Source organism: Salvelinus alpinus, chromosome 16 (assembly GCF_045679555.1).
Source record: "Salvelinus alpinus chromosome 16, SLU_Salpinus.1, whole genome shotgun sequence".
Lineage (NCBI taxonomy): Eukaryota > Metazoa > Chordata > Actinopteri > Salmoniformes > Salmonidae > Salvelinus > Salvelinus alpinus.
This window is the reverse complement of record NC_092101.1, coordinates 33,957,248-33,978,972: the sequence shown is the minus strand read 5'-3', so window position 1 is coordinate 33,978,972 and position 21,725 is coordinate 33,957,248. Positions and strand designations below refer to the sequence as shown.

Sequence of the window (21,725 nt, the reverse complement as noted above, 5' to 3'; positions counted from 1 at the left end):
GTTCTCTGCTGCCAATGACTGGAACGAACTACAAAAATCTCTGAAACTGGAAACACTTATCTCCCTCACTAGCTTTAAGCACCAGCTGTCAGAGCAGCTCATAGATTACTGCACCTGTACATAGCCCATCTATAATTTAGCCCAAACAACTACCTCTTTACCTACTGTATTTATTTATTTATTTTGCTCCTTTGCACCCCATTATTTCAGTCTCTACTTTGCGCTTTCTTCCACTGCAAACCAACCATTCCAGTGTTTTTAGTTTTTATTTTACTTGCTGTGTTGTATTTACTTCGCCACCATGGCCTTTTTATATTTTTATTTATTTATACATATATTTGTTTGCCTTCACCTCCCTTATCTCACCTCACTTGCTCACATTGTATATAGACTTATTTTTTTCACTGTATCATTGACTATATGTTTGTTTTACTCCATGTGTAACTATGTGTTGTTGTATGTGTCGAACTGCTTTGCTTTATCTTGGCCAGGTCGCAATTGTAAATGAGAACGTGTTCTCAATTTGCCTACCTGGTTAAATAAAGGTTAAATAAAAAAAAAAAAAAAAAATAATAAATAGAGAAGAATGCATTCACTTCACGCTGCGCCTTGGTCCTCCTCTCTTCCACCATACGACAAATCGTGACAATTAGTGGATATATGGAGGCGTAAATACCCTGACCTAGTGAGATATACATGGCGGAGGCTTAATCAAGCTAATCGTCTTGACTACTTTCTTATGCCATTCTCTCTGGCACCAAAAGTTTAAAAAGTGTTGATAGGGGACAGAATGCGGTCGGATCATCACATAATTGGCATATATATTACTCTTACAGAATTTCCACGTGGGCAAGAATATTGAAAATTTAATCAAAGCCTACTAGATGATAAATTGTTTAGAACTAGGAGAGAAGAATTTCTAACTTGACTTTTTCTGACATAACATAGGTACAGCAGATCCCATTATTGTATGGGACACTTTTAAATGTGCCTTTAGAGGCCATGCAATTCAGTACTCATCTATAAAACAAAAGCAATTTAGATCAAAAGAGTCCATATTAACAAAGGAAATTGAAGGACTAACAGTACAGTTAGATAGCAATAAAAACTGTACCATAGAGTCACAGAATAAGAGGAAAAACAAAAAGAAATGGAGGAACTTAATCATGAAATATCCAGTGTAATATATTATAAAAAATAAAGCGAACTGGATGGAATATGGGGAAAAATGCACCAAATTCTTTTTCAATCTTCAATATAGAAATGCAACCAAAAATGTTTTATTGAAACTTGTTACAAATGATGGAGTCACGCATGATTCAACTAATTATATTTTGAAAATGATATGTTATAGTACCTATTTTTAAAATTTTATTTCACCCCCTTTTTCTCCCTAATTTCGTGGTATCCAATTGTTAGTAGTTACTATCTTGTCTCATCGCTAGAACTCCCGTACGGGCTCAGGAGAGACGAAGGTCGAAAGCCATGCGTCCTCCGAAACACAACCCAACCAAGCCGCACTGCTTCTTAACACAGCGCGCATCCAACCCGGAAGCCAGCCGCACCAATGTGTCGGAGGAAACACCGTGCACCTGGCGACCTTGGTTACCTCGCCCGGCCCGCCACAGGAGTCGCTGGTGCGCGATGAGACAAGGATTTCCCTACCGGCAAACACTCCCTAACCCGGACAACGCTAGGCCAATTGTGCGTCTCCCCACGGACCTCCCGGTCGCGGCCGGTCGCAGCCGGCCGTGACCGTCTCTGGTGGCACAGCTAGCGCTGCGATGCAGTGCCCTAGACCACTGCGCCACCCGGGAGGCCCTGGAAGTAAAGTACTTTAAGAATATGTTTTCATTTCAGTCTCCTCCATCTCCACTAACCGAAGCTAATTGTATGGATTTTTTTACAAATAATAATGTAAAATTAACATCTGTGCAGAAAGACTCATGTGAAGGCCAAATTACAGAGGAGGAACTTCTTGATGCAATTGAAGCCTTTAAGGCCGGGAAAAATCCAGGGCTGGATGGCATACCAGTGGAAATATACCAAACTTTTTTTTATATACTCAGAGGACCATCATTAGCATGTTTTAACCACTCATATATAAATGGTAGATTATCGGACACGCAACAAGAAGGTCTGATATCATTATTACTGAAACAGGACCCAGGTGGTATATATAAAGATCCAGTCTTTACAACAAATTGGAGGCCTCTTACACTTCAGTGTTGTGATGCAAAAATCCTAGCAAAATGCTTGGCGCATAGAATTAAAAAAGTATTGTCAGATATTATTCATCCTAATCAGACAGGTTTTTTACATTAACGATACATTTGAGATAATGTAAGACAAGTACTGGAAACAACAGAATGCTATGAAATAACGGGGACACCAGGCCTGGTTTTCATAGCTGATTTTGAAAAGGCTTTTGATAAAGTACGACTGGTTTATATATAAATGCCTAGAATATTTCAATTTTTGGGAATCTCTTATAAAATGGGTTAAAGTTATGTATAGTAACCCTAGGTGTAAAATAGTACATAATGGCTACATCTCAGAAAGTGGTAAACTATCTAGAGGAGTAGAACAAGGTTGTCCACTATCGGCATATCTATTTATTATTGCCATTGAAATGTTAGCTGTTAAAATTAGATCCAACAATAATATTAAGGGATTAGAAATCCGTGGCTTAAAAACTAAGGTGTCATTGTACGCTGATGATTCATGTTTTCTTTTAAAACTACAATTCGAATCTCTCCACGGCCACATAGAGGATCTAGATGCTATCCTCTCTGGATTAAAACCAAATTATGATAAGTGTAATATATTACGTATTGGATCACTAAAAAATTATAATTTTACATTACCGTGTAGTTGACCAATTAAATGGTCTGACGGAGATGTGGACATACTCGGTATATAAATCCCAAATGAAAGAAATGCTCTCACTCCAATACATTTTTATAGAAAGTTAGCAAAAATAGATAAGATCTTGCTACCATGGAAAGGAAAATACCTGTCTATTTGTGGAAAACTCACCCTGATTAAATCTTTAGTCATATCACAGTTGACCTATTTGCTTATGGTTTTGCCTACACCTAGTGACCTCCATTTTAAATTATATGAACAAAAAATATTCAATTTTATTTGGAATGGCAAGCCAGACAAAATCAAAAGGGCCAATTTATATAATGAATATGAATTCGGGGGCAGAAATGTTTAAAGCATTAGACTTCTCACTAAAGGCGTCAGTCATACAAAAGTTATACTTAAATCCAAACTGGTTCTCTAGTAAATTGGTAGGAATGTCTCATCCTACAGTTGAAGTCGGAAGTTTACATACACTTAGGTTGAAGTCATTAAAACTTGTTTTTTAACCACTCCACAAATGTCTTGTAAACAAACTATAGTTTTGGCAAGTCGGTTAGGACATCTACTTTGTGAATGACACACTTAATTTTTCCAACAATTGTTTAAAGACAGATTATTTCACTTATAATTCACTGTATCACAATTCCAGTGGGTCAGAAGTTTACATACATTAAGTTGACTGTGCCTTTAAACAGCTTGGAAAATTCCAGAAAATTATGTCATGGCTTCAGAAACTTCGGATTGATTTGCACTTTTCACACCAAAGTACGTTCGTCTCTAGGAGACAGAACGTGTCTCCTTCCTGAGCGGTATGATGGCTGCATGGTCCCATGGTGTTTATACTTGCGTACTATTGTTTGTACAGATGAACGTGGTACCTTCAGGCGTTTGGAAATTGCTCCCAAGGATGAACCAGAGTGTGGAGGTCTACACATTTTTTTCTGAGGTCTTGGCTGATTAATTTTGATTTTCCTATGATGTCAAGCAAAGAGGCACTGAGTTTGAAGGTAGGCTTTGAAATCCACAGGTACACCTCCAATTGACTCAAATGATTGAGTCAATTAGCCAATCAGAAGCTTCTAAAGCCGTGACATAGTTTTTTTGAATTTTCCAAGCTGTTTAAAGGCACAGTCAATTTAGTGTATGTTAACTTCTGACCCACTGGAATTGTGATACAGTGAATTATAAGTGAAATAATCTGCCTGTAAACAATTGTTGGAAAAATTACTTGTGTCATGCACAAAGTAGATGTCCTAACCAACTTGCCAAAACTATAGTTTGTTAACAAGAAATTTGTGGAGTGGTTGAAAAACGAGTTTTAACGACTCCAATCTAAGTGTATGTAAACTTCAACTGTATATATTTACCAAAAAAAGATATGGGGGATTGGAAATGATGCAGACAATTACATTGATGGAAGCAACAATCTTTCCGCATTATTAAGCTGATCCACCCCTAAAAAATATTTTAAAAGTTTACATTTTAAAATAAAATGTATTTAAAAAAAAGTAGGCCTTGTGCATAGAGTTGGTAATTTTGTTAAATGTTGAAATCAATAACAAAAACCACTTGTAGTCAGTTGGGTAACCCTAACCTTAACCCGTAACCCTTCTTAACCCTAAACTTAAGCCTAACCTAATCCTAGCCCTAACCCTGACCCTTACCCTAACACTAAACTAACCGTAACCTTAGCAAGCAGTTGCTTATCAACATATAGATTGTTGATAGTATGGCCATCTATTTGGTATTTTATTAGGATCCCCATTAGCTATTTCAGAAGAAGCAGCTACTCTTCCTATCATCTACACTGAGTGTACAAAACATTAGGAACACCTGCTCTTTCCATGACATAGACTGACCAGGTCAATTGTTAAAGCCACTTCAATCAGTGTAGATGAAGGGGAAGATTTTTAAGCCTTGAGACAATTGAGACATGGATTATGTATGTGTGCCATTCAGATGGTGAATAGGCAAGACAACGTATTTAAATACCTTTGAATAAGTTATGATAGTAGATGCCAGGTGCACTGGTTTGTGTCAAGAACTGCAATGCTGCTGGGCTTTTCACGCTCAACAGTTTCCCATGTGTATCAAGAATGGTCCACCATCCAAAGGACTTCCAGCCAACTTGACACAACTGTGGGAAGCATTGAAGTAAACATGACCAGCATCCCTGTGGAACACTTTTGATACCTTGTAGAGTTCACGCCCGACTAATTGAGGCTGTTCTGAGGGCGAAATGGGAAGGGGGGAAGGGGGGTACAACTCAATATTAGGAAGGTGTTCTTAACGTTTGGTATACTCAGTGTATATGGGACTATCCAACTAAAGTGTGACTGTCAGTTCTGACTGGAAGTGTTTTAGGTAATACAGTACAATAATATACTGATGCAGTATACATGTCTGACCAACCAATGAAGTGTTCAGACAATTTATTTCCTCACCTTGACATTAAAGTGAAGTGACGTAGAGTTTAAAGTGTTTTGTTCTTATGACTGTTAACATTAACAAAGGAGATACACACTTTCTGAAAAGTGTTATGAATTGCATTTGGTGACCTTGGATTTGATCCAATTCTGTAAAATGTGTTTCCGAAGACACATGACACACAAGAACGCACATGCACGTCTGGACACACACACATACCGTGTCAGTTCTAAAGAGCTTCTATAGCGCCACAGGAAGACATGATGGAATATTAGATGAAGCAGCTGTGGTTCTCTGATGTATATAAACTTGAGTTTCAATCTCCTGTTCATGTCAAGGTCTGTAATAGACCACTATGTCCTGTCTGTCTCCTATTACTAAGGCTATGTCCCAAATGGCACCCTATTCCCTATATAGTGCACTACTTTTGATCAGGGCCCATAGGGAAGCCCATAGGGCTATGGTCAAAAGTAGTGCACTATATATGGAATAGGATGCCATTTAGCACTAACCCGATTGGTCACACACACAAACACTTATCTAGGTCCTGTCAGATGAGAGCACCATCAAACCCCTCGTATAACAGATAGACCATCACCATCGCTGGGTTTGCCTGTCTGTATCCACAATAGCCCCTTAACATGCAGGCCACAGGTGGTGGATCTACCCAGCCAGAACACTGATAAATGACAAATATCAAACACCCAACCCAATGACATCATAGCATTTATATGTGGAAGATTGACTGAGAGATGGTCAAGCGACGAGTGTGGGTGTAACAGTATAGCTTCCGTCCCTCTCCTCGCCCCTACCTGGGCTCGAACCAGGGACCCTCTGCACACATAAACAACTGACACCCATGAAGCATTGTTACCCATCGCGCCACAAAAGCCACGGCCCTTGCAGAGCAAGGGGAACAACTACTTCAGGTCTCAGAGCGAGTGACGTCACCAGATTGAAACGCTATTAGCGCGCACCACCGCTAACTAGCTAGCCATTTCACATCGGTTACATGGGCAGACAGGCAGACATGCTCCAGCCCTGATTATACACATCGCACAGGTTCTGTAGCCAACGTAGCCAAGTCCTCCTCTTTTTCTCAGAGAAAACGGTTTGATTTCCTAGCCCTTAGGCTACCATTCAAAAGATACAACCCATAATACCGGCGCTACATTGTTTTCTTTATTGCCTGCTTTTCTAACGTCTACCAACCTTGCTAGCAGGCATGCCAGCTAAGTTACTTAGACTAGCTAGCTAATCTAATTCGATTGATAGCCTGAAATGGCTTCTTGGTAGCTAGGTATGAGGTTGGGAGATTGGGAACCTATCTGGGCTAGCTAAAGACAACTTCATACAATTGCTAGGTGGCTAATAGTATTACAGAGAAACAACAACTACAACCATTTATTAAAAAAAATAAAACATATATTTTTTTATATAAACAGGACAAATCTGAGGCGGCACGTGCCCGTGCCCCTAATGGGCATGACGCCTCTGGCCACAGGGACTTGACTTGTGACTCGACCATTGGTGACACGGATATGGACTCGATTCGGACTTGAGGTTTAATGACTCGACTACATCACTGGGCGAAACAGATACTAGCTCATGTTCATTGCCATTTGCCCCTGTACATCTTCTGGACATCAATGTGGCTGCGGCGTCTGTGGAACGTGTGACGGTGTGATGGAGGTGCAACCCATAGTACTTTGCGGTTCAATCTGGTGATTGTGCACTCTCTCTCTCTCTCTTTCTCTCTCCGCTTCTCTGTATGTTCGTTGTGTATGTAATGGACTGATAATTCTGATATATTGCTATATATGTTTGTCAGATTTCTGCTGTTCGGAACAGAATATAATGTAATGCAGAAAAAATATGTTGGTAGGACAAGGCTATATCTAATTGTTCACATGAAAGTCAGTGAATTATGTTTACTATAGGTTAATGAGGCAATACAAATGTGATGTGACTAAAATGAGACTAAAACGAAAGGGCATTTAGTTGACTAAAATGGCCCAATGTTTTCGTAATTTTGACAATAAATAGACTAAATCATTATTCAAATGACAAAAATGTGACTAAGACGTAATGATACTTTAGTCAAAAAGATTAAGACTAGACTAGATCTTTATTTTTTATATTGCAGATAAATTGTAGTTTCCATCAATGTAATTGTCTGCATCACTTCCAATCCCCCATATATTTTTTGCAAATATATATATACGCTACCGTTCAAATTGCAAAAGGGTTTTCTAATGATCAACTAGCCTTTTAAAATGATAAACTTGGATTAGCTAACACAACGTGCCATTGGAACACAGGAGTGATGGTTGCTGATAATGGGCCTCTGTACGCCTATGTAGATATTCCATAAAAAATCTGCCGTTTCCAGCTACAATAGTCATTTACAACATTAGCAATGTCTACACTGTATTTCTGATCAATTTGATGTTTTTTTAATGGACAAAAAAGTTGCTTTTCTTTCAAAAACAAGGACATTTCTAGTTGACGGCAAACTTTTGAAAAGTAGTGTACGTTTTACGGACACAGTATATTTGACATTAGTTATCTTGTTGTTATTAGTTGTTTTTATTCCCAACCTTGAGCTCCATTCAACCCCTCCCATCTATCTCTTAACACCATCCATATTGGATTTCTATTTGCAATATATTTTTCAACTGTGCTGTGATGTTTCACAAAAAGTCTGAACCTTTCTATTCTCATAATTTCTACAGATTGTAAATTAAAAATAAACATTTCTGCTAAAAGTATTATTATATTATTGATCGATTGACTATGACTTTTCAGATCACTCAGTACTGCTATCTGCAGAGTTAGCTCCAGGTAAATGTTGCAATTCTTCAGCCATTCCTGGACCTGTGACCAAAAACAAGCTACATATGGACAGTACTAAAACAAATGATCTAATGATTCTGTCTCTTCGTAGGAAAATCTGCAGAGCTGGGAAGGTTGTATCCCCCATTTAAGAGTGCCAAAATTAACACTGGGTCGGTGCCCTGGTCTAAAGTAGTGCACTATTTATAGGGAATAGGGTGCCATTTGGGCCGCAAGCTGAGTGTCCTTGTGGCTAGATTACAGAGAGAGAAGACCTCGCAGACAGACTCTAAACAAATGGGTGAGTCATTAGACTCTCATTAGTGTGTCAGACAAATTAGATATTGATATTGACATTTCTCTGTCTCTGTTGTGCAGAACAAAACATGTGGGTGATTTATAACTAGCACAGGAGCAGCTACAATACATGTTTCTGTTAGATCCATGTAGTTGCCACAGCTGCCACGTTCAACTGTCAAAAATATGAGGTTCAGTTCTAACAATCCCCACTTGTGTGTCTACTAGCATACAGCCAGCTCATTTGGCTTGCTCTGTTTCTGGATTCCATCCTATATTGATAGTATGAGGTACCACATGGTAGGTAGCACAAATCTCTGGCAAGGAATAGAAAATGATGCTCACGAAGAAGAAGAAAACATATATTTGTGCTAAACTGCTAACCCTTCCCAGTGGAATCTAAAGGCTGGGTAGTAAATTGGAAGATTGCTTGGCCCTAATGGCACCCTATTCCCTTAATAGTGCACTACTTTTGACCAAACCCCTATGGAGGGGTACCATTTGGGACACAATCTAAATGGGATGTTGTCCAAGGCAGTGGTGAAGTGCCTCACATCCAAAAGGCCCACTGTAAATGACGCTACAACATTCACATTCAGTACAATACAGTTCAGGCCTGAAGCGCAGCTAGGTTTTACTCCGATGCCATTGACACTTTCACATTGGGGTGCTTGTTAGTCCTGTAGAGCCATATGGTACAGATAGAGAGCCCTTGACAGTTGACAGTATTGAAAAATGTAATAATAATCAAAACTAGGGATGTACGATATATCGGTGAACATATTGGAATCGGACGATATTAGCTAAAAATGCCAACATCGGCACAATGTCTAATTTAACGCCGATGTTAAAAACCGATGTCAAAGCTGCCGTGCATAACTATATAACGTAGGTACATGATGTAATGACGCCACGTAAAATGTTGCGCTACACGTGCAACACAGCATTCCTAATCTAGCCCACAATGTCTGCTGTGTGGATCAAGCAGTCAACAAGTTGAGCAGTCATTTGAAAGAGTAAGAACATTTCAGCGAGACAGCTCAAAGGCAAAATCCATTAACGCCAAGATAATGGAATTAATTTCCCTTGACAATCAACCGTTCTCTGTCGTGGGTGATGTTGGCTTTCGCCGACTGGTCGAGCACCGGTACACACTACCAAGTGCGCTATTTTTCAGATGTTGCCCTACCGGAGTTACACAGTAATAGCGTCACTGCCATTAGCTTCACAACATACATACTATGGAACGTTTGGGTTTTTGAGTGTCCAAAAAAATACAGTAGCACTGTCAAAGCTCTACAAAAAAGTCAAACGCCATCCACGCATTATGTGTTTACAATACCGCGTTGGTAATAAAGGATAATTTGTTCGACCGCAACTTCCAATACAACCAGCCTGAAAACAATGATCAGTAGAAACTGCAGTCATTTTCATTATTCTTTGCAATGATTTAGGAATCCTTGTGAGTAAGTATTAGCTCGGTTGCCACTTGTTGTTCGCCTATTGAAATTTAACTTCGGTTCATGAAAAATAAATAGCTAGCCAGCTACTTAACCCTGTTGCCCAAAGCTAACGTTATAAGCAGCCAGCTAGCTTTATCTGGCTAGTGATGCTCGACCGGACTGGGTTATGTGTTGTAAAGCTAGCCACAATAAGGATTTGGCACAATAGTGGCATTTGCGGTTTGCCTTCAAAATAAAAGTATGTCATTGACAGTGATGCAAATGAATACAAATAGTAGAATTATGCCAGACTTTTATTTTGAAGGCTAACCGCAAAGTCCACTATTGTGGCTAATCCTTATTGTGGCTAGCTTCACATAGATGGGTCCGAATATGAACTGTCTTATAAATTAGGGTTATTTTAGATGATGACACCTAGCTATATAGTTAGCTAGCTAACTATAGCTACTGAAACAGATTATGTCGTTTTCCATGTTTTTGGGGAAGAACATTGTTTGCATCCATGAGCTAGCTAGCTTTTTTTATGACCAGCACTGTAGGTGAGCGAGACAACTTTACCAGCATCGTAGCATACGTATCGATGAATCGTTGTGACATATGAAATACGAGTGATAGTGTAATCAATGTGCAATAACTACGTAAAGAATTTATGAACGCGTTAAATTATTATGTGACGTGCAGTCATATTCAGATCCTGTTTGGTCAACAAGCTTATTTGACGTGTATCTTTTTTGACATGCAAAGACCCAAACGGCGTTCCATAGAAATCCTGGCTGAGAATGAAACGACTGAAGAAATAAACAACGAAACAGCACAGAAAGTAAGTGAAATAAATAGTTTTTGAATATGCTTTACTGGTAATGGTGACATGGGTAAATGGCAACAAAATATTGCTTTGGTCAGTGTGGTGTGTGTAACCTTTATTTAACTATGCAAGTCAGTTAAGAACAAATTCTTATTTACAATGACAGCCTACCCCGGCCAAACCCGGACGACGCTGGACCAAATGTGCGCCGCCCTATGGGACTCCCAATCACGGCCGGATGTGATAGAACCTGGATTAGAACCTCTTGCACTGAGATGCAGTGCCTTAGACCGCTGTGTCCATGTGTGTGTTAACTATTTAACTGTACCAGAATGCTTAAAAGGCCGCTAACATTTTAAATATTGGATATCGGTATCGGCCAAAAATGTAATATCGGTGAATCACTAATCAAAACCATTTTTGGATGAGAAAATATAAGTGTCAAAACATTTAATCCATGTCACGTTGGCACAAGTCAAACCACAAGATATACACTGAGTGTACAAAACATTAGGAACACCTGCTCTTTCCATGACATAGACTGACCAGGTGAATCCAGGTGAAAGCTATGATCCTTGATTGATACACTTCAATCAGTGTAGATGAAGGGGAGGAGACAGGTTAAAGAAGGATTTTAAGCCTTGAGACAATTGAGACATGGATTGTGTATGTGTACCATTCAGAGGGTGAATGGGCAAGACAAAAGTTGTAAGTGCCTTTAAACTAGGTATGGTAGTAGGTGCCAGGCGCACTGATTTGAGTGTGTCAAGAACTGCAAACATGCTGGGTTTTTCACACTCAAAGAATGTTCCACAACCCAAAGGACATCCAGCCAACTTGACACAAATGTGGGAAGCATTGGAGTCAACATGGGCCAGCATCCCAGTAGAACGCTTTTGACACCTTGTAGAGTCCATGCCCCCAACGAATTGAGGCTGTTCTTAGAACAAAAGGAGTGCAACTCAATATTTTTTGTACACAGTGTATGTATGACATTTAGAGGATGCGTTTATCGTCGGTTCAAAGCCTATGGACACAAGACACCTGCCTTTATTTTTTCCTTCTCATAAAGTGGAGATAAAGTATTTCACTTGATTATTACCAAAGTATATTCTAATGGGAGATGGATAGGACTCTAGATAAGTGCTCTTCTAAATAAACATCAATGTGAAATTAAGCGTTAAATTGCAATTTAGAACAGCGGTATGCTTTTATCTGTTTCCTCTCAGATGTTAATTACACACGGTGGTCTCCCAGGAAAGACAGCGATTAGTTAGTTCCTAATTTTATCTAACCATGTAAACACATGTTAACCATCTTCAAGTATTGACAACAACAACGAAACTGACAGTTCTGTATTCACAGATGGAAAAGGATTATGTTGAAATTAAAATAAGATCTCATTTTTATTTGTCCCATGCTTTTTAAACAATAGGTGTAGACTAACAGTGAAACGCTTACTTACGGCTCTTCCTAACAATGCAGTGAGAAATAAAATAATAATAGAAATAATAGAAAAGTAAAACACGTAATAATTAAAGTAATAATAGATACACAATGAGTAACAATAACTTGGCTTTATACAAGGGGTGCCGGGGTACGAGGTCATTGAGGTAGATTGGTACAAATAACTAGGAATAAAGTGACAGATAATTAACAGTAGCAGCAGCGTATGTGATGAGTCAAAAATGTTAGTGCAAAAAGTGTCAATGAAGATTGTTCGGGTAGGTATTTGGTTAACTATTTAACAAACTATTTAGCAGTCTTATGACTTAGGGGTAGAAGCTGTTCAGGGTCCTGCTGGTTGCAGACTTGGTGCATTGGTGCTGCTTTCCGTGCAGTAGCAGAGAGAACAGTCTATGACTTTGGTGGCTGGAGTCTTTGACAATTTTTAGGGCCTTTCTCTGACACTGCCCGGTATATTTCTGGTCCTAGATGGTAGGGAGCTTGGCCACAGTGATGTACTGGGCCGTCCACACTACCCTCTGTAGCACCTTGCACTCGGATGCCAAACCGTTACCATACCAAGCAGTGATGCAGTGGTGTTGTCATCATGTTTGACAGTCTCCTGGAGGGGAAGGAGTCTCTCCAAGAAATGGCCATGTCACATTCTGTCGATATGGACAGCCCCATCAAGAGGATCCTCCTGGATGATGTATTTTGGGAGAGAGTGGTAAGCAGCCTGAAACTCCTGAAACCTATAGCAGTAGCCATTGCACAGATTGAGGGAGACAATGCCATCCTGTCTGATGTTCAGACTCTGCTTGCAGATGTAAGATAAGAAATCCGCACTGCCCTGCCCACTTCACTATTGCTCCAAGCAGAGGAAACTGCAGTTCTGAAATACATCAAAAAGCGTGAAGACTTCTGCCTGAAGCCGATACACGCCGCAGGGCACATGTAGGACCCCAAGTATGCTGGCAAGAGCATCCTGTCTGGTGCAGAGATCAACAAGGCCTATGGTGTCATCACTACCGTGTTTCGCCACCTTGGCCTGGATGAGTGCAAGGTTCTTGGCAGTCTGGCGAAGTACACTTCCAAGCAAGGGCTTTGGGATGGAGATGCAATATGGCAGTCGTGCCAACATATCTCATCAGCCACCTGGTGGAAGGGACTTTGTGGATCTGAGGCTCTTTCCCCTGTTGCCTCCATCATCCTCCAAATCCCACCAACATCAGCCGCCTCAGAGAGCAACTGGTCCTTGTTTGGGAACACACAAAAGCACGCAACAGGCTGCCCAATACAAGGGTTGAAAAATTGGTGGCCATCTGGCAAATCTGAGGCTTTTTGAGCCTGACAATGAGCCATCCTCAACAAGGTTGGAAAGTGACAGTGAAGATGAGGCCTCAGAGTCTGATGTTCAAGAGGTGGACATTGAGGAGGTCCAGGGAGAAGACATGGAAGCCTGAGAGGAAGACAACCAAAGCTTTAGTTTCTAGACTATCATTTTACAGATGTATGTTGAAAACCTTTTTGGGAGATTCGATGGATCATTGGGGATCATTCATATTCCCTTACTTTTGTTGTTCAGTGAAATCATCCCATGTGAAGAGTGAACTCATTTAATTAAAGTTGAATTCGTAAATATATATATATTTTTTTTCTATTGGAAGGTTTTAATCATTTGTAATTATGTCTACTTATGATGAGGTAAAATGTTTATGTTTCTGTCTCCATATGATATGGTAAATATATCCAATCCAAAAAACATCTACATTTAAATGGCATTAATATAAATTAGCATATATTTCCATTAATTCCCATACTGTTTAGCTGTAAGCTATTCTTCATAGGCAATGCTCTTGTTGGAGAAAAGCTCTACTTTCCTATTCTCACAGTGGATGTACCTAAAGAATGAAAATAAAAAATGGGTTGTTTCTACAAGCAAACAAGGGAGAATAAGTAAGAATAAGTGTACTACCCTGTAAGCTGAGGCATCTCTGGCAGTTGGGACCTGACAGCAGACTGTTTTTTAGAAAGCCAGTCATCCTCTGACGTGTTATTAATTGATGATATGCAGTGTCTGTCTGTCTGTCTGTCTGTCTGTCTGTCTGTCTGTCTGTCTGTCTGTCTGTCTGTCTGTCTGTCTGTCTGTCTGTCTGTCTGTCTGTCTGTCTGTCTGTCTGTCTGTCTGTCTGTCTGTCTGTCTGTCTGTCTGTCTGTCTGTCTGTCTGTCTCTCTTTCTGGGCTCAATAAGGTGATTCCTGCCTATTTGCAGAAAGACTGACAGGCGGGTGGGAAAACAGAGAATAGAATGACAGACCTGCCTAGTTATAAGGCTTCGCTGCAGCAACTTTTATAAAGTAACATGAGAGGAGGGCAGGAAAATCAACTGAATCAACAACATGTCAACCATCCTACTCTATTCTCTACATCCTAAAACAACACTGCAGGTTGAACAATGCAAGCATTACCTTTTGGCGGCTCGATGATCAAAAGAAATCCCAACATTTCGACAACTCAAAAGCTTCCGCTGTTATAACATTTAAAATGTCATAACTAAAAGTACAAAGTATAAGAGTCCCCCTCTTCATCCTCCTCCTCCTTCAGCTGACAGTGTTTCACTTCAAAGTGCAGACATTGTCTTCTCAACAGGTGGGACGGAGTCAGAGAGCAATGCAGCAAAAGCCTGCTATACACACAAAATATAGCCTGAGTGCCAGTCTGTCTGTGCCATCATGCCAAATTCTCGTCACTCATTTTCATACCAATGACCGCAGTGGAGTTAAGAGCACAAACAGATGTGGCAACAGGCTACCAAAAAGGTTAAAATAAAATGTAATTAAAATAAATGTGTTGAATTGAATAGAAAACACTATTGGATATTGTTGTGACACAGTGATCCCAATTTATTTAGAATTATTTCCATCTATTACCCACAGGCCTCGCAATCACAAAGCGAACAGTTTTAATGAAGTTTATTCTGTTTAATAACGTTTACATTATTCAAATCTATCCACTAACATCCCATCCTGAGAACACAGACAGAAAACAAAGTGACAGACCACATACAAAGTGTAGTGTTAGATACCGGGCCAATTGCCTTGGTATCACTGCGGGGGAATCATACCCTGTAGGGATGAGTCCCAAACAGCACCCTATTCCCTATACAGTGCACACTACTTTTAACCCATCAAAAGTAGTGCACTACATAGCAAATACAGTGCCATTTGGGACACAGTTAAGTCTGTGGTTGTGGATGATAGGATCTTGCCCTTAACGTGTGACGAGATGAAACAAAAACATTGACAGCCAGACCCTGAAGCTTATTCCTGTCCGAACAGCAAACAATGGGCCGGTGTAATTGAAAACCCAGAGCAACTATGTTGCTGTTCCATTGTGGGGAAGCAGACAGATAGAAACCCTGGACTGTTCTTCAAATAGGTCAATCAGCAGATGGACAATACATTGACAACCCAGTGATACACTGCATGTTCCGGTCCCTTCTTGGAGACAGACACAGAGAGCACAGCAAACACTGCCTGGGCTTGGACACTACAGCTCGCACCTTGTTGTTATTGTTGTTTCAACCATCCATCTCCAGTCCACACCACACAGGGGCTGCTTCCCAAATAGCACCATATTCTCTTTATAGTGCACTACTTTTGACTAGGGCCCATAGAGATCTGGTAAAAAGCAGTGCACTTTGTAGGGAATAGGGCGCTGTTTGGGACGTATACAGTATAAATGTCTAATTCCAGTTCAGCCATGATAAGCCTGGACAGCTACCAAGCAGAGAACCCGGTCCACTGCGGCTAAGCAAATAATGATTTCGATATGAGGCAGACCGAGTATCAAAATCTATTTTAATATTGACTTGGGGAGTTGCACCATGGAGTGAGTTCTTTAAAGATGCAATATGCCCTCAAGTGAAATATCAATATTAGACTTGCAAAGCGTGGAATTGTAGGTACTATGCATATGGAATGTATGCTGACTATCGTTTTAAATGTCAAAGTAGATCAGTTTCTATCTATTGAACTTCAAAGCAAAACATTCACACACAGTCAAAATCAACATGACTATAGAACCCAGGGAGACTGTGAACCATTGGATGTATCAGTCAAAAAAAGCAACACATTTTGCCATGGGAGGTACACTGAGTGTACAAAACGTTAAAAACACCTGCTCTTTCTATGACAGACTGACCAGGTGAATCCAGGTGAAAGCTATGATCCTTGATTGATGTCTCTTGTTAAATCCATTTCAATCAGTGTAGATGAAGGGGAGGAGACAGGTTAAATAATGATTTTTAAGCCTTGAGACAATTGAGACCTGGATTGTGTATGTGTGCCATTCAGAGGATGAACGTTGTAAGTTGTAAGTGCCTTTGAACGGGGTATGGTAGTAGATGCCAGACGCACTGGTTTGTGTCAAGAACTCCATCACTGCTGGGTTTTTCACGCTCAACAGTTTCCTGTGTGTATCAAGAATGGTCCACCACCCAAAGGACATCCAGCCAACTTGACACAACTGTGGGAAGCATTGGAGTCCAAGTGGTTTTATAATGCAACCACCACTGATACTAACAGGTTGGGGGCCAGCAGCATACAACCCTGCATCCCACTGCTGATCTTGCTTCTGAAGCTAAGCAGTGTTGGTCCTGGTCAGTCTCTGGATGGGAGACCAGATGCTGCTGGAAGTGGTGTTGAAGGGCCAGTAGGAGTCACCCTTTACTCTGGTCCAAAAGAAATCCCAGTACCGCAGGGCAGTGATTGGGGACATTACACTGTTTAATTTGAACCTTTATTTAACTATAGGCAAGCCAGTTAAGAACAAATTCTTATTTTCAATGACACCCTAGGAACAGTGGGTTAACTGCCTTGTTCAGGGGCAGAACGACAGATGTTGACCTTGTCAGCTCAGGGATTAGCTCTTGCAACCTTTTGGTTACTAGTTCAACGCTCTAACCACCAGGCTACCTGCCACCCGTGTAGGGTGCCATCTTTCAGATGAGATGTTAAATGGGTGCCCTGACTCTGTGGTCACTAAAAATCCAATGGCACTTATCGTAAGAGTAAGGGTGTTAACCCTGGAGTCTTGGCTAAATTCCCAATCTAACCCTCATACCATCACAGTCACCTAATCATCCCCAGTTTGCAATTGGCTCATTCATCTCCTCTCCCCTGTAACTATTCCCCAGGTCATTGCTGTAAATGAGAACGTGTTCTCAGTCAACTTACCTGGTAAAATAAAAAAATAAGAATTCTCTGATGATGAACTAGCAGCTCCACCCCATCAGCATTCTGTAACTAACTGCTACAGCAACACTACCGTGCCCTGGCTGGTTGTAGCGTGCCGAGAAAGGAGGGGCAAAATATACTGGTCTTCCCCACTAATATGTTTACCCTTGCACTTATCCCCGAACTGACACACAATTTTTGAATGTAGAAAGCACAAGTGAACATGGGCACAGAGTCAGAGCCCCAAAGAGAGAGAGAGAGTGGGAGAGGAAGGGAAGGGAGGGTAGAAAAAAAGAGGAATGGAGAGAGAGAGAGAGAGCGAAAGAGAGGGAGTGAGAGAGAGAGAGTGAGCTGGGTTTGAAAGGAAGGGGGGTCCACTGTGAGAACAACAGATTAGACAGAGAGAACTGGAGAGTATGGCGATGGGAGTGGTTACAACAGAGGAATAGAGAGAGAGACTTGAAGAGTGTGGGGAGAGATTGTAGAGATGAGTGGTTACAACGGTGGTAATTATGGTCTGTCAGGCAGCAGTATATGCCTTTTGTTTACCAGTGAGGGCTCAGCATCACCAACCGGGCCAGCCACTCATTAGCTGAAGGCAGAGGCACAAACAGATGCACTGGCCACATCACTCCACAGCCTAGCTGTCGCTAATAAGACACACTCAGTCACACACAGTCTGTGGCTGGAGTGATGTGGCCAGTGCATCTGGCGCGGCGGTCGGCAGGTAGCCTAGTGGTTACAACGTTGGACTGGTAACCGAAAGGTTGCCGAAAGGTTGCAAGATCAAATCCCTGAGCTGACAAGGTACAAATCTGTCGTTCTGCCCCTGAACAAGGCAGTTAACCCACTGTTCCTAGGCCGTCATTGAAAATAAGAATTTGTTCTTAACTGACTTGTCTAGTTAAATAATTAAGTATCCTACTCCATTGCTTGCTCTACTCTCCTTCTCTCACACACAGAGCAACAGCCTCCTCTCAAATACAATATTAGATTCTATAGCCCTCCGCACCTCTCTGGTTCAGATGGGTTGGGTTAAATGCAGAAGACACATTTCAGTTGTACAACTGGCTAGGTCTTCCCCTTTTTTCCCTTTTCCATAGAAGACAGTCAATGCTATTCTAATGTATGCAGTGAAGTCCACCCTCATGAATCTACATGAATCTACATACAATTCAAGAGTCCTTTAAAGGACAAATGCAAATAATTAGTCATAAATAACCATATAATTGGTGACAAATTATCATGAGAGATTTAACATGAAATGTAATTTAATAAGAGCAAACCATTTTTTTAAGTGCTCCCTTATGAATATACCAAGCAAAGACAGATTTTAAGAAGAATATACATGTATTTAGATTTAAATTATTGATCCTTTTAAATATAGGTGTACTTTGAAATAAAGGGGCACTGGGATTCCTACTTAAGAGCATTGGGAGAAGACACAGCTACCGAAATTAGATCTTAATTACTTAGTCAATGAAATCCCACTGGGTTTAGACATCAATTCAAGGTCTAATCCACGTTGGTTCAACGTAATGTTGATTCAACCAGTGTGTTGCCAGTGGGATAGTTAAAGCCAAATGCTAAAATTCAGGAATTACTAGAAATTCAATTTGGTATTTCGTAAAAAAAAAGTGCTATATTATTATCATTAGTAGTAGTATTTGTATTACTATAGGTATTATTATAATTATAATTATTATAATTATAATGCGACAATAATGGAATTGCATTTTTACAACTTTTACAATTAAAAACGTATAAGGCAAAATTATTGATGCACGCTATAGCGAGTCGAACGCATACTTTTATATTGTAATGGTTTTGCATAAAGGAGTAGTCAGTCACGCAGACAGCACAGAAAGCGAGCGAGGACGAGTTGGATTCAAAGGCGAATGAATGCGTCGAACCCAATAGATGATGTTGCACTCTCCTCCTCAACTCCAATCTCTCTCCCTAGAGAGACTTGCTGTGTGTTAGTTCTGCTGTGTGGACCACTGGCTGTTTTCAATTGATGGAAAAAGTATATTTGAAAATTATCAAGGCTAGAGCATGTACTCTGAACTGCTCTAAAAACGTAGATTTTATTCTACACAAATGACAGCGGGGAAGAGCCAGGCCAATAGACACCAACATTGATGACATAATGTTGTGGCTATGGAAATAATGCATAATGTGGATTGATGAGAAATAACTGAAATGAATTTATTTAGCGCCATTGACCCCTGCATCTCCATATTCGCATGTTCCACATATAATGTGATAAAGCAATGACAGCCAGGCTATCATCCATAGTTTTCAAACAATCTGAAATAGATCGGCGCGTATAGCCTAACCATCCGTTTCCTCGCCAACACCAGTCTGCTCAGACCCTTGTTTCTATTGGTCCATAAACAACTCATTTGCTGACTGTGGACGCCGGATTTGTGGGCTACAATAATGACCTTCACGTAGTCTATGCATTATAGCTTAAGATTTTACAATTATATAAATTAGTATCTTATAGGTAGCCTATCCAACTGCAAGTTCGATACATATGCCAAGTATTGCGCAAACAACTAGGCTAATATAAAACGGAATTGTTCAAATCATTTATATGCCCCATGTTGTGGCAACAGATACAATGGTTTTAATGGTAGTGCTTGGTTAATTGACCTTCTCTCTCCACATCATGTAATTCACCAAACATGTTTGTCTATGTAACAGGTTCCACGGGTGATCAGAGCAGAGCGCGGCTTGACAGGTGCTCCTGCCTGCGATTTGCCCGTGAGGCGTGCATACAGCCGTATTGATCTCGAACAAGCTCTAAATCAATGGACATTTGAATGCATGTCATGAAGTAGGCTGAAAAACAATATCCCGCTCATACTGACCACATAACTTTTCAACATGACGAAATTATGCTTTATCAATAACCAGCCTACATCTCAAACCAGTGGTCATCATTAGCCTATCAACAAGATGCAGTTTTGCCTCAGCATCAGTTCAATACTACCCGGTCCATGCCACTCCAACAAAACATGTGATAGATCATTCAAACACCCCAACCATTGTCAGTTGAATATGAAAAGCGAGAACTCACCCACTAGGTCCCCTGGTCGTTGGCATTTCTGTTTTAGCAAATAGCAACCACTTGCTTCTCCCGACGACTTCAGAAAGAGTACAATTCCTTTCCTTCCCAGCCCAGCCGTCCAGCTCACTCTATTCCGGGTATGCGTCCTCTCCGTAATAAACTATACCAGTAATCATTTCAAGTATAATCCTTGAGATGTATAGGACCTGGGTGGACAGTTCTGCTAAATTAGACCATATATTTTACAAGTATAGCAGCAATGTCTGTCCAAATGTCTCCTCTCCTCTCAGTAGCTCACCCGCTGTTCCTCGCGCAGTGACTGTAGTGCTCATGAACGCACAATAACCCCCCTCTCTCTTGCTCGCGCGTAGCGTTCTGCTTTGCCCTCACACCCAGGTTGTCCGCCGGCATTCTCGGGCTTTGTCGGATATGGTCGGTCATTTACGGCAGGGTTTCCCAAACTCGACCCCCTCGCATTATATCGGACCTTTTGGTGTAATGGTTAAGGTGTTGTTAAGGTGTCGGCTTGACGGTCACAGGACCTGCGTCCATGTCCCAGTCGGGGCTACTCCCTGGACTCGCTACATTAGTGTCAGAAGTTGAATGGCGAAAGTGAGGCCATCTGAGAGGCAAGTACACGTAAGGGACTTGGTATAGAGAAGCGTGGGGACATGCTAACAATAAGAAACAGGGTAATGTAGCGACCTTTACCCAACACCTAGTGGAGCGAAAAAGTATACTTTTAAAAGTAATGTCCTGCAATAATTGTTTTTTTGTCATGGGGCGGAGAGAAAATGTTGCAGTTTTTAAACTAATTTCCTACAATTCTACCCATTGTGCAGAAAATGTGTTTCAGTTTTTAACACTAATTTCATGCTATTCTACACATTTTTGCCATAGGATGGAGAGAACATTTCTAAAGAGGCACTATGCAGAAATCGCTTCCCATTTCCTGGTTGAAATTTCCTTCCCATTTCCTGGTTGAAATTTCCTTCCCATTTCCTGGTTGAAAGAGTTTGCCTAATTTCAGTGTGACAAAATAATGACAAAATATGTTACAAAACAAACAAGTATAGTGTAGAGAATGATTGTACCAACTAAACTGCTGTGAACTATATTTTCCATAACCAAACATGTTGTATTTTCAGCTGTTTGAAGCTGGTATACAAAACCGAAAGTAAAAGATGCAAAAACGAAACTTAAAAATGGGAGGTATAGAAATAGCACACATAGAGCAGATCTACTGCCTCTTAGACTTGCTTTCAATG

The 21,725-nt window shown here is 40.6% G+C and overlaps 1 protein-coding gene across 1 annotated transcript in view; it reads right to left on the bottom strand.

Moving 5' to 3' along the window:
• LOC139541407 (receptor-type tyrosine-protein phosphatase F-like) overlaps positions 1-20,797 on the bottom strand; it is a 450,116-nt gene extending 429,319 nt beyond the window's left edge. The window contains exon 1 of the mRNA XM_071346023.1: positions 20,467-20,797. The gene's annotated coding sequence lies outside the window, so the exon portion shown is untranslated. The remainder of the gene's footprint in view (positions 1-20,466) is intronic.
• Positions 20,798-21,725: the final 928 nt, after the last annotated feature.